The following is a 12,623-nucleotide window of genomic DNA, read 5'->3' on the forward strand; positions in this document are numbered from 1 at the left end:
GTATGCAATGAATGATACAGAGTTAGGCAATAATTGTTTTATTCTTCTAATTCAGAGGAATCCTGCTTGCTTCTATTCATTGATTTTTAAATTGGTACATTTGGTATATTTACATGTTCATCATACTGCTGTTGCATTTGTCATATTCAATAATAATGAATATTGCACTGCTTATCCCAGGTAAAAGTTAATTATTGCACAAGTCTGTGGAACTGTCAAACATGATTAGCTGCTGGTATAATAACGGCAGTGTTATTGTAACACATACACTGACAGCGGAAACTGCATTATTACAGTCGCTCCCAGTCATCATCTTTATAGTTAATAATACACTCTGCGCATGCATTCTAACCCCAAGATGCAACTGGTGCATGAAGCAATAAAAAGTGATTAAAACACAGAGCAATGGGAACATGAAACAATGGTCAGTAAGTGAAATATAGAAATGCAATGTTGTTCTTGTGAAATGGATCCAAACAGTAGCAAAACACATGAAAAATAAATCCTTCTATTTAAAGACATATAATTTCATTACATATCAATCAATTCTCATACCATAACAAAACAGACTTGCTTGTATATTATTCACTGTTGTGAGCTGAACTTAATTTTGATTGTTTCCCCATCTGTCATGTGTACTTATATAAACTGAAATGTGTATAACAAGCTATCATTCTTTTCACAATTCTTCTGTTACTTAAGTAACTTCGGTGTTCTCTTTCAAATGCAATGAGTTTAGTGAACCATTGCATAAATATGATGAAATCAAGGTTCAAACCTAGTTTAGTGCCAAACAGACTCCTGCCATTATTACTCATGTAACAGCTATTGCATGGCTTTCCTTAAGTAAAGCTCTGGTTAGAGATGCTATACAATGCAGTTGACTTGCCCCTGTAGTTACTGACTAGGGAGCACACTGACAGCTGGAAAAAAATCAGATATCCAGTATTTTCCAGTCACACTAACCACTAGCACAGCTAGCTGTCTATGGACAATTGTAAGAAGTAAGCAGAAATATTACTTGAATTTAATTTTTGAAATGCCATTTTCCATTTATGCTACTGCAATGTAGTGAAAAATCTGCTTGCCTAAATAGCATAATCAGAGTGTACGTTTTATGTTTTTTATATCCTAATATATAAAATGCAATATATATATATATATATATATATATATATATATGTGTGTGTGTGTGTGTGTGTGTGTGTGTGTGTGTGTGTGTGTGTTTTCTACAGTCATTATTTCTTTCTCCTGAAAATATTTTTTGTAACTGTCCAGTGTCTTTAACAACGAAGAGTATTGATATTCACCCTACAGCTTTGATATAATAATAGACTCATTTGGTTTTCTCCCTGCCATCTGTAGCCCTGCAGAGATGTGCAGGTGGAATACATTTTAAAATCAAGGTGTGCATATCAGGACGCTACAAACCCAGGGGTATTTTTAGAAAATATGACTACTGATTTAAATTTCAAGTATGTAGTATTAGTATTTTAAGATGTGTGTGTGTGTTCAAAATGACTAAACATTCATAAAGAAACCTAAGCATGTTACCCTACTGGTGGATGAAGATTGAACTCTTGAGCTTCAGCTGTTTGAGGTTCAACCCACCAATGATCAGACTTCCTCCACACAGAATCAATGACAGCAAGATGCACTGGCAGTGATTCACTTTTTGAGGGAATTCTCCCTTCTTCCAGTCAGTGCAACCATGGTGTTGCTCTATGTAAGTTTGGGGTGTGGGGGGTTGTCACCCATATCAGGATATGCAGGGAGGATTACCCATGTAAAAGGTGTTTTTTGGCCTTTATTTTTTATTTATTTATTTATTTTTATTTTTTTTTTGCAAATGCAGTTCACAGTGCATTTGCTTTCATCCACTCATAATGGAAGCACCTATGCATGCTACCATCAGTCAGAAAATCTGTCACCAGAATTATAAGGGCTGGAATTAATGATCAATTTATACAAAGTGAGATGATATGAGGTATTGCCAGCTATGCCAGGAGAAGTAGGGCAGTGGATGCGTAGCATATGCCAGCACAGCTAGCTGGAGTTTTGTAAAGAATTATATGTCATTTGTATATCAAACTGGTTTGTACAGGTGCTTGCATTGAAAAATGTATTTGTAAATCTGCTTGTGTTAAAAATGTGCCAACAATGTGCCCTGCTGGACAGAAAAAAGAAATGTGCATGCATTATTGTAACTGTTGAAATGTATATGTTTTAACAGGAGATACTGGAAGAGAAGCAGTTCATTTCAAACTTTGGGAAATAGTAAGAAATTAAATTACTGGGCATAGACCATAAAGCTGTTATTTTACAGTTTTGAAAGTTTTGAATGAAGCCAGATATGCAATGTGTGCAAGAAGTATGGTTTATTAGCTCCTGTAGAAAGAGTAGAAGTGTGTTATGCTTTTATGACTTCCAGGAGCTGCAGCAGATCTTAGCAAGACTCTGTGTGTGTATTATTGACACATAGCTGCTAACTCCTGGCGTTTTTTAGCAATGGGGGTCACATGGGAATCAGAAATCAGATGTATGTGATGTCATTCTGTAATCTAGGACAAAAAACAATGTTTTAATACTAGCTGAGAGTGAAGTCGTATGGCATTCTGTTTTGGAAACCTGGCATAGAAAGATCATTCACCTACTTCATCTTGCCTTGCACTAGTAAGTAACCAGGGAATAATAACTCTTTATATTAGTCAGAAAAATATAGTGAGATTAGTTAAGTACTGTTTTTCTATTCATCTGTGTTATTGTAATATTTCTTGTGATTGAAACTGTGGTTTTTATTGTAAATGAATATTTAGTATTTTCATGTTCTTTCATTATTTATTATTAAACATATTTAAACTGTTCATTGTGGCTGGTCCTTTAGAGAATATTTTAACCTTTGAGAGTACTCATATCTGTTTAATGACTCTGTGGCCACTCCTGAAAGCCTTACTGCATTGGTCAAGCCACCATTCATATTAATATTAATTTCACTCACTATAATTGGATATACTTCTAAGAGCCTTAGAGTAGCTGGCTTGGGCAGTCTGGTGGCAGTAACTACCTTTAGTCTGGACAGAAGGGGCATAGCTACTAAACCTGTGCCAGCCTTTCCCAGCTGTGTGTGTGTGTGTGTGTGTGTGTGTGTGTGTGTGTGTGTGTGTGTGTGTGTGTGTGTGTGTGTGTGTGTAAATCAAATTTCAAAAATTGTGTGTGTCAGCTACTTGGAACAGGGACATGAAGCACTGGTTTCACAGAGAGAGTGGTGAAGGGCTTGGCTTGAACACTCGGCTGAAGACTCAACTCTGCAGCTGTGCCAGTGGAGAGCCTTACTGGGAAGCTGGGGGGAGACAGAGAGAGAAACCCAGACTCTGGGCTGAATGTGTTCCCTGTGTGCTCTTAAAGGAAACTGTGCTTGATGCAAAGAGCTGCATCTGGAAATAAGTGTATCCATTTTTGTTCCAAGTGAGCATTTCTCTCCAGTGTCAGTGGTGAGGATTCAGGCTGCTTGATTACTGACCCAGAGTGGGGACATCTCACAAAGCATAATGGAGTTGTACATTTCCGAAAAGTACCAATATCAGTGCATAAAACAGATTTAATAGGTATCACAGAGATATGTCAATATGCAAAGGCCAGTGGAAACAATGCATAGCACATCTAATGTAACAACTCCCTTAAACTTACTTTCCAGTAATTTCACAACAATAGCAATGCAACTGCAAACAAAACAGGAATTGACCAAAATATTCATATGTGCATCCCTGCTTCATCAAACAACAATGTTCACTCAAATGGCATATCTATATCTATCTATATATATATATTAGGGTAGTCACCTTTCAGTCTGGCTAATGCTGTTGTAAGACCACACCCCTCAAATTACCCTTAACTCCTTCCATTCTTGCCCCCTCTCCTGCCTACATTCCACCCATTTTGTGATGTCACTATGGCATCAGTGGACGGGAATGCCCTCTTTTTCTGTTCCTGATGCCTGCTTTTAGCTGATTTACTATGCTTTTCTGCAAAAAAGCATAGTAAATCAGCCAATTTAACAAACTCTGATAGTCTACTTCCTTTTTTGAAACAGAATACCGGAGTTTGTACAGTGTTTTCTGAACTACCAATCAGTTTGATTTCAGAATATTCTGGAGAAAATGGATAGGTGGCATCCGTTTAAAAAATATATATATATATATATATATATATATATATATATATACTGTATAATATATATATTGATATATATAGATATGGAAGTGCTTAATTTCATTAAAAGTATTTAAAGTCAATATCAGTTTCTTAGCACACTTGTTAAGACTGATAATCCCCAGGGTTGGGGAATATGTCTTTCTCCTGGTATTCTGCAATCTCAGAGTTTTTTGCTCCCCTTCCAAAAATGTCTTTGCTACTTAAAGGCATCAAAACACCCAGATGTCAATTTCAATTCCTTATTTTATTTTGTTAAAGTTTTTAAGTATACTTATATACATATCTATATATGTAGAGAGAGAGATAGATAAAGATATATATATATATATATATATATATATAGATAGATAGATAGATAGATATATATATAGATAGATAGATATATACATACAAATGTACATATTTATACACAGAATATGGAAAAGAATCAGTAGAAAAAAATGGTATTGATCCATTTATTAGACCTGTAAACTCCACAAACCAAGTTTCACCAAATAGTTTTGCTGGTGTAAATAAAGTTTAATTAAAACTTTACTTATAACTAGTGACCATAATGATCAGCTGAAATTTTAAAGCAATCACATTGTAGACAATCAAATGCCTCAACAAAAAAACACAGAGCACATTTGTATACCCACTTCAAAAGAAACACAGAGCATATATTTATAGAAGATATAAAAATGAACCACATTAAAAATAATGCTTTATAACTTAAATCATTGGCATCAAATCAGTATATATATATATATATATATATATATATATATATATATATATATATATATATATATATATATATATATAAAACTAGATAGATACAAGTATAGATATCCATCCATCCACAACAACTTTTCCCATTTCTTTGCACATGGGTTAAGGGTGTCACTTCAACAGTGACAGTCATCTAGAGCCAAGGTTTACAATGCTGGGTGGCTAGTCCTGCCAAGGATATATAAATATATGGGTTCACTACGAAAATTAGAAATCCCAAAATCTTGAGTTTCAGAATATCGAGCTCAGAATCTCGAGATCTTGGAATCTCGAAATTGTGACCCCCCAAAATACCACCCAACGCACTAAAACATGTGTATGGAGGGGGCAAGCCCCCTTGCTTCCCCATATGGGGGGGCTGTGCCCCCCACACCCCCTGCAACTTAAATATACCAACTCCAAGATCGCACTACAGCAAGGACAAGGGAAATCTCTTGGTCTGCGCTGTATGCCAATCTCCATTTAGGATTTCAAAGTTTTGAAACTTCGAACATATGGTCTTCAGTCATATGAAATTTGAAGTTTTGAGCTCTAAAATTCTGAATGGAACCCATATATATATATATATATATATATATATATATATATATATGTGTGTGTGTGTGTGTGTGTGTGTGTGTGTGTGTGTGTGTGTGTGTATGTGTATATACGCTAATATATAAATACATTCCAAGAAATGAAAATAGACAAACTAAGAAACCAGGAACCCTAATCTCAACCAGAAGAGGCAATAAAAAGCAATTTATTGTTAAACGCTTTCGTCTCTGGTTGCAGAAACTTCTTCAGAACAATAATATGAAACAAATGCAAGCTTAAATACATAATGTTAATTATATAATTGATTGATACCAATAATGTAATAAACACAGTCATCTAATAAGACATCTTAAAGGAAAACATACAAGGAAAATACCCCTAACTATAACAAAACTATAAAACATAATAAAACAACTGAAAAAACACTGAAAAAAACTTTCAGTACAAAAATACTTGGTGTCAAATGTAAAAATGTATGTATATATTAACCACCAGGGATCATAAAAAAAAAAAAAATTATATATATATATATATATATATATATGGTTCTACCTGACATAGCCGAAACCACACAACACCGACAACCACATCACCGACACCACATATTCGACAGTCCATAAACACGAAACCACACATAACCGACAACGAAATAACCGACGGTACACAAACACGAAACCCCATACACTGCACACACCACAATAACAATTAAAACAAAACACATCCCCATTCCACAAACCACACACACAACACAAGCACACCAAAATCCTTACAAGCCCACACTAAACCTTACCCTAACCCTAAGGTCCGTCACTATCGCACACTTACCTACCCGCCCTAACCCTAACTCACTTAACCCGCCTATCGCCCCTAACCCTAACTCACTTAACCCACCCCTATCGCTCCCTAACCCTAACTCACTTAACCCACCCCTATCGCTCCCTAACCCTAACTCACTTAACCCACCCCTATCGCTCCTAACCCTAACTCACTTAACCCACCCCTATCCCCACAGACCGTCAATCTCCACACTTACCTGCTCGCACCCTAACGTCCGTCACTACCAAGATACTCACACAGCCTTTCCCCATGTCGGCATCCTCGGCGTTGGTGTTGTCATCCGTCGTGTCGGTCTTCTGCATTGTCGATGTTCTGCCACTCGCGATTCAAGGCCGGTCTTCTTCGCTGATCTTCTGGAGCTCCGAATTCCGCTGTCGGTCTTCTGCGCTGTCGACGAAGTCAGGTAGAACCATATATATATATATATATATATATATATATATATACATAATAGCTTTAATGTTTATATAAAAAAGTAAAATGAATGTCTACTTATAAGGCATCATAGAACTTGAGTCTCAGTAATGAAACAATAAAACAAAAATCATTTAATCCTGGACTGTTGGTAGCGTCCAGTATTAACTGCAATTTTAATTCAGATTTATCTAAGTGGGCATCAATAATATGACCCTGAAGGTCAAATTTAACCTGTTCTAAAATCAAAAAAATAATTTATAAATACATATATATATATATATAGGTTGACCCAAAAAACACTGGAATAGTTAAGGAAAAGGGGCTACACACTGAGGAAGACCATGCCACTGCCAGCTAATTATGACAAGGCAGTGCTATGTGGATATAAAAGATCAAGATGTCATTAAATGATTGAGGACAGACAGACAGACAGACAACTGTAGTGGAAGTGAATGGTTTCAGAATTAAAAGTAACAAGTTTGTGAGTGAATACAGTATGCAAGCAGGGAATTATCAGAGGCTGTTTCATGGATTACAGTATATCTTGTAGAGGAACTTCATTTTGTCTTACATATGAATGTAACTTGTGGGGTTTGTTTATTTGTTCATTAACTGCATGGGTGCCTGGACCAAAACACATTTTCAGAAACAACCTGGGCCAAAAGTACAAGTGAAATATTTCTGTATCACTCACATAGGATTAAAATAGTTAATGTGCTAAACAGCAAGTTTAGTTGTTATTGTTATTGCTGTCAATATATCACTTTAGTTTTGGCAAATATTTCTTCACTTCTAATATCATTTACTGTCTAGATGAATAAGAAAACAAATCCACTGTAGATGGGAGCCTACTCTCACTGCAACGTGCGTTCAAAGTGAGACCTCGGTAGGAGATGGACTTTGGGATGTACAAATCAATGTAGGTAGCTTTTTAGCAATAATAATGAAATTACCAGAAATTCTAGTAGAGAGGATATTGGATATTCCATTTTAAAATTTATGAAATATATATTTAATATGGCAATTCTAGGCTGACAAATGAAGGGAACAACAAATATATGATGGGTCAAAACCAATCATAATGCAAAGTAGTGGTAGTCTATCAGTGGAAGAACAAACAAAGATGAGCAGGAGTATTTGCTCCTCCTGCTCTCCTGGATGATCATTTCACCCTTTTTACTTTCTCTTTTTTACCTCTCTATGCAACTGTTTTTTTTTTTTCCCTTTGGCCATGTTCTTAAATTTCAGTACATAGTATGTACATTTTTATATATGCTACATCTGACATCTACTCTGTTGCTTCTCTCTTAATTAATTTCTCTCTTTGTTTTTGTTTAGTTTTATTATTTGCAATTTTTGTTCTCAACCTAATTTCTTTATCTCTGGACTTCTGGTTTTTACTTATTTAAAATCTTTGAATGGAGTGTATTATTATATGTATGTATTTTTTTAATTATTTTTAGGATTGTATCATTTTTCTTGATTTTTGTATAATCTTTACATCGTTACAATTCTATTTTGAATGTGGAGTTTTTTGCTCCCCTGGTCTCTGCTGAAAACGGGCTCCTTGGCCCAGTCGGACTCCACCCGGTTAACAAATGTAAATAAATAAATAATAAAATAATAACTTTATAAGAAGGCTGAGGCAAAAAGATTCTATAATAAGTGACTCATATGATAAGAAAATAGTAATGGTCTAGAAAGAGTCTAGAGGTATGGACCAAGTTTAAAGACACAGCTCATCGCAAGGTGATATAGCTGAGAAATGGCTCATCGCAAGGTGATATAGCTGAGAAATGGCTCATCGCAAGGTGATATAGCTGAGAAATGGCTCATCACAAGGTGATATAGCTGAGAAATGGCTCATCGCAAGGTGATATAGCTGAGAAGTGGCTCATCGCAAGGTGATATAGCTGAGAAATGGCTCATCACAAGGTGATATAGCTGAGAAATGGCTCATCGCAAGGTGATATAGCTGAGAAATGGTAAAAAGACTTGCAGGAAAAAGGAAGGGAAAGATAATCACTCTGCAAAAAATAGGTAGGAAAGGGACAGGCATAAAAGCTAATTCATTGGAAGGGATGAGGTTAAGGTTGCAACAAGATAGCAAGGTCACGTCAAGTATTCAAAAATGTATCTGTCTTCTTCTCAACACCGTATCCCAAAGTCACATTATGATTAGAAGCCATGCCATTCTTTGTGAAAAAGATGTTTACTGTATTTTTGTGATTTTTTTCAAAACATAATACTTGATAAACCAGTTCTTTTTTCATGCTTTCAACTTAAAGTATCTCTAGCTAGGTGGCATCCATATTTATAGGGAAATCTGAGAGCATTTCACTTTTTTTAAGCGGTTCTTTATTTTTCTTTCTTTGTTTATTGTTATATAAGCAACTGAACCTTTGTTTGTTTGTTTGCTTACTTAGTTATTGTTAACTAGGTAAGTGAACTTAACCTTCATGACCCACTTCTTACCACCAAGTCAGACTGCAACTGCAAGAGCAAATGTAACATATACCGACAATTTAGCCTTGCTAATCAACCAAAATGTTTTTGAGAGCTGGGTAGGAAATAATGCATGTGGAGATCACACAGAATTGTTCCACATAGAAGAAAGAAGTCAGAGCTCAGAAGCAGATACTTTATCCACTGAGCTATCATCCTACTGATATATATTACTAATTCTGCTCTACATTTAAGAAACTTCAGAGCAGTCTGCCATTTTTCCCCACTTATTTACCACACAAGCCTGATTTTTTTTTTTTTTTTTTTTTTTTTTTTTAGTTTCACTATGTCAGCTTCATAGTATTCAGACGGTTTTTGTAGCACCACAATCCCAGTAGCATGATATTCAAATTATACTGTTACAGAATCTACCTTAGCAGGCAACAGTCACAGATCTGCAATATATAAGAGCTCATATCATGAATGATTACCTATTACCATGGTTTTATTTCCATCACACTAATACCTCAGTCAGCACAAGGCATTAACAAGAAGTCGCTCTCTTCTTCATCTCCTTATCCCTCAGTTTAATTCAATTTGTTTTTAACAGAATGTTCATCTTCATTCATAATCTCCATTAAACTTAAATAAATTATTTAAGAGTTTGTGGAGCTCTGTACTCAGCTGTTCATCATAGCCAAAACATCTGGGTGAAATAGTTCTGTCTTCTTAATAAAAAAAAAAAATCTGTTAAATTAATCTAACAAGACTCTCCTAGCAAATTATGATTTCCACTTTGGCAGCTCAGTCAAGATCCTTAAATGATCGCACCTCCCTAGAGTCATAATTGTCTTATCACAAAGTGTAGTGTTTTTCCTTGCCTTTGCTCCAATCTTAAGATTGTCATATACAAATGTGATTCAAGGAGGTCAGTATCTCAACTTTCCGCCTTAATTTGTTTTGTTACAGACCTGTCTGACTTTTTCTATGAAATATTATGTTATTTTCCACTGGCATTTGTCACATCCTGTACCACAACATGTATACTTGGAGGGGTAGCTTCCTTTTGGACTTTTATGGCCAAGATCAAAAATGAACATTCATCAGTATACTGATTTTAGTCATATGATCAGAATTTTTTTACACCTAAGTAGAAATTGCAGACCTTTCATGTGTGGGGTATTTATTACAGAGTATCAGCTTTAGCACACCATCTGGGAAATGTGGCTTATGACTAGAGTTTTGAGTCTGAACAAAAGCATTAAATAAGCCAATATTTCTGACATTAACATTCAAATGCAACATACAATGCTATGTAATACATCGTTCCAAAAAAATCAAAGTATATCATGGCTAATAGTCTTGCCAGAGACAGTCAAAAAAGTATGCATAATACTATTTATGCAAGTAAGTGGAAGTACATAAGCAATAAATTATCTTCAAGCCATAGTACATACAGTAGCCTCATAAATTTCTATCAGGGAAGCAAGAACTCTAGCTGTAAAACAAAGTCGCACAGCATGGCAGCTGCCATTCAGGGCATTTTGGTGTATAACAAGTTAGACAGTAAGGATTACTGCTTAGAGTTGTGCAGAAATAACAGTATTAAAGAAAAGAACAATGCATGGCAAAAAATATGCCTTTTTCAGACTGTGGATATGTTTTCCATTAGGTAGAAGTAAGGCTGTTGTTTTTATAGTTTCCCTCTGGGTAATATAAAGCAGCCCTATTTTGTTAAAGTTGGCAGTCATCAAACTGTGTTATAAAAAAGTTATATGACAATGCACAAATGAATGAAACTACACATATATCCAAGGAGGATTCATCAGGAAGGCTTACCCCTTTTTCATGGTGCAGCAACAGTGAAACTAATTAGATTTAATAGAGGATGGAGGGTATTTCCACATACAGAAAATAGTAAGATTGGATGCCATTTTGAAAAGTGCTAAATCTGTGACAGCATTTGACCTAACTGCAGTCATCCTATTTCCATGAACGCTAACTCGTAGACTTACCTTAAATTAACTCAGTGCTGTTGCCATACCATTTGGCAGTCATTAAAACTGACCTCTCAGGCCCAAAAGCCTTTTAAATCATTAGATGTTTGTCACAAGAATGGACAGGCCCTCACAAAGGACTTGATTCAGGGTAAGGACATCATATAAATATTTAACACATCCAAACAATAAACAAATCATAAAGGTCAGCTTTGCATAGTGAATTCACACTAACAGACCATGATGTAAGACTAGAAAGTGAGAGACCAAAAGGTGATGCCAGGACATGTTTAATACTGAAAGAGTAGTGGAACTCTGAAAGAAATTAAAAGGAGAATTTTAGATGTCTGAGCCAAGAAGCCTTTTTGACATGCTTAGGACAGATACATTTCAACTGGGATAAGAAGTAAGAAACAGAAGATGAGTATAATATATGACTGAGGCAAATGCCTACAATGATAAGGTGTGCAAAGTGCTTCTGTTATGCATGTGGCTTTTTTTTTTGTGGTCCTAATAGTGCAACTGCAAGCAAACTAAAAACAGATGCTGTTTCCTAATCTTCCTAACTATTGGGTGCCCCAGCCATATACAAAATAACATATTCAAGCATCATTATCTTACCACACTGATGTGCTTCTTGAATGTAGCCTTATGTTGAATTTTCTGCAAATATGATCTACAGTTGCGTGCATTTTTGAAATGCCTAACATATCATATATCATCTTTAAAAGCAAAGTCTCATCATACATTGACATACAAATCATCTATGATGGAACTTGTTTGACAACATCACTACATAAAACTCATTTGTTCATAGCAGATTTGTATATACAGATGTTTGAACTGAGATAATAATAAAGCTAACATTATTAACATCCAAAAGCAAGAGCTTCCACAGTCTGAGGAAAAAAAATGTATTTTCAGCTCTGTTATATTTAAAGAAGCAATGCAATTTATACCAGTAAACTCAGTAGTGTGGCCTGTGCTTTACATTATATTGTTATGTAAAACTCCTGACTTTTTAAATTATTAATGTTTTGTTTCTTTTTTCAGTTTTGTGTAAATGGCCATCTCAAATACTGTCCATTTTATTTGAAAATGTGCACAGTTTATTTTCCCAAGCCTAGTTGTTTCCTATAGTCACTATTCAGTAATAGTAGTGCAGGGCATTATGTACGACCAAGAATCATAAGCATTGTGTCAATGAACCAGTAAATCAATGCATGATGGCAACCAGCAGAGAATACTAAGGGAAGAGATGGTATTCACACTGATGTAAGAGATTATTAATTATTTTTTACAAGACAAAGACAAAATCTCTGATCTATTGCCGAACACAATTTTTGAATATGTCAGCATTGTTTTGATCAGCACGCAAACAAAGTAATTCACAGAAAAGAAAAAAAT

This window comes from Protopterus annectens, chromosome 2.part2, assembly GCF_019279795.1.
Source record: "Protopterus annectens isolate FY-2018-M chromosome 2.part2, PAN1.0, whole genome shotgun sequence".
Taxonomy (NCBI): Eukaryota; Metazoa; Chordata; order Ceratodontiformes; family Protopteridae; genus Protopterus; species Protopterus annectens.